This window comes from Myxine glutinosa, chromosome 6 (genome assembly GCF_964187855.1).
Source record: "Myxine glutinosa chromosome 6, kmMyxGlut1.1, whole genome shotgun sequence".
Classification (NCBI taxonomy): Eukaryota; Metazoa; Chordata; class Myxini; order Myxiniformes; family Myxinidae; genus Myxine; species Myxine glutinosa.
In genome coordinates, this window is record NC_136266.1 from 152,371,794 (window position 1) to 152,376,091 (window position 4,298).

General features: G+C 38.2%; 1 protein-coding gene across 5 annotated transcripts in view; it reads right to left on the reverse strand.

Moving 5' to 3' along the window:
• LOC137428882 (uncharacterized) overlaps positions 1-3,506 on the reverse strand; it is a 40,389-nt gene extending 36,883 nt beyond the window's left edge. For all 5 annotated transcript variants that reach the window (XM_078780761.1, XM_078780759.1, XM_078780758.1 and 2 more), the window contains exon 1: positions 3,388-3,506. The gene's annotated coding sequence lies outside the window, so the exon portion shown is untranslated. The remainder of the gene's footprint in view (positions 1-3,387) is intronic.
• Positions 3,507-4,298: the final 792 nt, after the last annotated feature.

Sequence of the window (4,298 nt, forward strand, 5' to 3'; positions counted from 1 at the left end):
TCTTTCAAGGCGTTTTTGTGGTGTTTTCCCAAAGCTCCTCTCATTGCAAAAGTAATAACACATGATGATCACATAATATTAATGATGTTATGAAACAATATCCCCACTCCTCAAGGGGTTTTGGAGATTGAGATATTGCCTCCCCCCTCCCCACCCCAAAATCCTCACTGAAGCAAATGTTACCATCAGGAATTTAAAATGGTGAGGTATGGTCTGATCCTTTTAATGACCTGATCTAACATGTTAAGATGTGATGCATGTTCTGATCATTTCAAATTATTATTATTTTGTGTGGAAAATGAAGGCTTGTGTAAGACCTAACACATCAAACACGAAACATGCACGGATCTACCATCTATATTATAATCTCCATCGGTGATCCTGTCTGTCTGTCTGTCTGTCTGTCTGTCTGTCTGTCTGTCCAGGGGATGGCGGTCATCACAGTCGCTAGAATGATTCAAGTCTCAGTTTCAGCAAAAGTTGTGAAAATTGGCGACATTAAAGGGAAGAGAGGAGTGAGGAGGATTTGGAAAGGAGTGAGGGGAGAGGAGTAAAGGGAAGAGAGGAGTGAGGAGTGAGGAGGACTTGGAAAAAAGTGAGGGGAGAGTAAAGGGAAGAGAGGAGTGAGGAGGACTTGGAAAAAAGTGAGGGGAGAGGAGCAAAGGGAAGAGAGGAGTGAGGAGGACTTGGAAAAAAGTGAGGGGAGAGGAGTAAAGGGAAGAGAAGAGTGGTGAGGACTTGGAAAGGAGTGTCAGCAGAGGTAAGGGAGCACGAGCAGATTTACACCATGATAATATCATGCTGTGTCTGATCCTTTTAATGACCTGATCTAACATGTTATAATATCATGCATGTTCTGATCCTTTAAATGACCTGATCAAACATGTTATAATATCATGCACGCTCTGATCCTTTCAATGACCTGATCTAACATGTTATAATATCATGCATGGTCTGATCCTTTCAATGACCTGATCAAACATGTTATAATATCATGCATGCTCTGATCCTTTCAATGACCTGATCTAACATGTTATAATATCATGCACGTTCTGATCCTTTCAATGACCGGATCAAACATGTTATAATATCATGCATGTTCTGATCCTTTCAATGACCTGCTCTAACATGTTATAATATCATGCACGTTCTGATCCTTTCAATGACCGGATCAAACATGTTATAATATCATGCATGTTCTGATCCTTTCAATGACCTGCTCTAACATGTTATAATATCATGCATGGTCTGATCCTTTCAATGACCTGATCAAACATGTTATAATATAATGCATGTTCTGATCCTTTCAATGACCTGATCTAACATGTTGTTTTATCATGCATCATGCACGGTCTGATCCTTTCAATGACACAATCTAACATATTTTATGTCATGCACTGTCTTATAATATCATGCTCTGTCTGATCCTTTCAATGACCTGATCTGCCATGTAATAATATCATGCACTGTCTGATCCTTTCAATTCCATGATGGAACATGTTATAATATCATGCATCGTCTGATCCTTTCAATGACACAATCGAACATGTTGTATCATGCACGGTCTGATCTAACATGTTATCATATCTAGCATGTTCTGCTGCTTTCAATGACCTGATCTAAAATGTTAATCATACATGTTTTCATCCTCTCAATTACCTAATCTAACATGTTATAATATCTTGCACGTTCTGATTCTTTCAATGAGACAATCTAACATGTTTTTAAATCATGCACTGTCTGATCCTTGCAATGACCTGATCTAACATGTTATATCATGCATGTTCTGATCCTTTCAATGACCTGCTCTAACACGTTATAATATCATGCATGTTGTGATCCTTTCAATGACCTGATCAAACATGTTATAATATCATGCATGTCCTGATCCTTTCAATGACCTGCTCTAACATGTTATAATATCATGCACAGTCTGATCCTTACAATGACCTGATTTAACATGTTATAATATTATGCACTGTGTGACCCTTTCAATGACACGATCTAACATGTTATAATATCATGCATGTTTTGATCCTTTCAATGACCTGATCGACGACAACAACAACAACAACAGGCATTTTAAGGCCATTTTCCCTCCTGGAGCGGGGGTTAGCCTTGTGGGACACATGTTAATTTCCCTCAATGACCTGATCTAAAATGTTATAATATCATGCATGTTCTGATCCTTTCAACGACCTGATCCAACACGTTATAATACCCCCTGTTTCCACGAGGCTGGTACTCATTTTGCCGACTTCAAAAGGATGACAGGCTGAGTCAACGCACCTGGTATTATTTTAACGAAGTGACCCTAAGATCTTAAGTGAGCCACATTAACCATGAAGCCAACACCAGGATTAGTTTCACAAGTGACGAAGTCGAACTCTCGGTAGCGCACAAACCTCCGCCAGGATAAGCAGGTTACGTTTGGTATCCACTGATAAGGTGGATCTGGATTCGAATCTGGACATAAACCGAATCACCTCGTTCTTGTCACTTTCCCATCTCTGAGTTACAAAAATTAATAAAAAATCACATATAAATCCTTGTTCTAGGGTTAATATTTCGGAAATTATCAATATTTTAAAATGTGAAAACAGCCCATTTTTGGGTCTTTGTTTAACAAGGAGTTAAATGTGAAGACGAGTGGCCCAAATTCAGGTGTTTAGTGTTGCAAAGCGTCATAACTTCCTTAATACCTGAAATATTGAAATAAAACTTTTAGTGAACAAAACCCATGGGATATACATTTTGATGGCTCAATTTATACTTCATAATCATGCAATTAACATATTGTCAATTAGCGATATCATTCAATGAATAAGTTAACTTTGTGAGCTCAAAGAAAAGCATCTCCGATGCAGAACTTAGTTCATTGATAAAGTACTGAAGGTAGAAAGCCAATCGATGTTAATTAAATCTTGTTTAACTCGGATTTGATGATGTAAGAGCTTGCAAACCATAACCATGAAAATTTGGTACAATGGGCGCCGCCACATGCACCGCGGCCAGCTGCACCTATGAGCTATGATCACGCTACACGCACGTGCTATGCCCACGCTATGTGCTATCACCACGCTACAGTCCTGTGATTGGCTTTTGTACCAAATTCATATTAAATGAAGGAGTTTTGCTTATTAAACTTCAACAAGAACTTCAATTTCATGTTTCCGGACCCTTTTTTATATTCGGAAAGATAATATTAACAGATATCGATTACGGATAACCGTCCCTGCCACACAGGCCTCGATCAGTCACCGATCGAGTGGATAAAACAAGCAAATAAAATCCTCATTCATCCACGTTATAGATGCATCATTTTAATAACATACCTATGAATAACAATTAAAACTTTTTAAACTTCCATTATAATGCCATACTTACGAAAAAAAGCCGTTATTATCGTGTTTTTATAACGAAGACTGCACGACGAAAAACGGACTGCAAAAAAACTTCCGCCCCGCCATTACCGGATGTGAGTGGTTTTTTTCATTACCGGATATAATATTTATTTTCTCATTACCGGATGTGAAGAATCCCTTCTCTGTTATGAAGAATCCCTTCAAATGATCGTTTTGCAAATCTCTTAGTGTGAAACTCCGAACAAAAACTTACATGTTATAATAAAATAAAATGAAAAATTCCGAACAAAAACTTTGTCTCCGGATCCCTTTATCATGTTTTATGTGTCAGTTTGACTTTTTGTGATCAATGTCAGCTCTTACACGAGCCTCGATCTTGTACTATGCAAAAAAAATTCCTTTTCCTCAGAAGACCCGACCCGATCACGAAGAACTACGTCACAATTACAGTTTAAAGTTTTCATAATCACCCGGAAGCTTTACGGCGTTATTGACTTCTTCCTGTTAAAGCAATTCAATCTTCTTCTTCCTCTTAATCACCGATGTCCACCATATGACAAAGTAGTTGATGGCTCATTGACCAATTGGCGTCAGCTAAACAACTGAAGCCATACATCGGCCATTTTACCACTCCTATTCACCGTGCAAAAGAGTACACGACTCACAATAAGTTAGGGATATTGTGGGAGTGAGTTTATTATTTTTATAGGGGTTAGGGTTAGGGTATTGAAATCAAGAATCCTGTGTTTTTTCACGCTCATTAATAACCATAGAATTAGGACCAACAACTGTTTTCAACATAATTAACACACAAAATCAACCACACCGAAGAACCTGCCAATATCCCTAACTTATTGTGAGTAGTGTAATTACCTTTAGTTCAGTTGTTTGATCGTCGACTTGGCAGAGGATTTCAGTTACACACAACCCCTT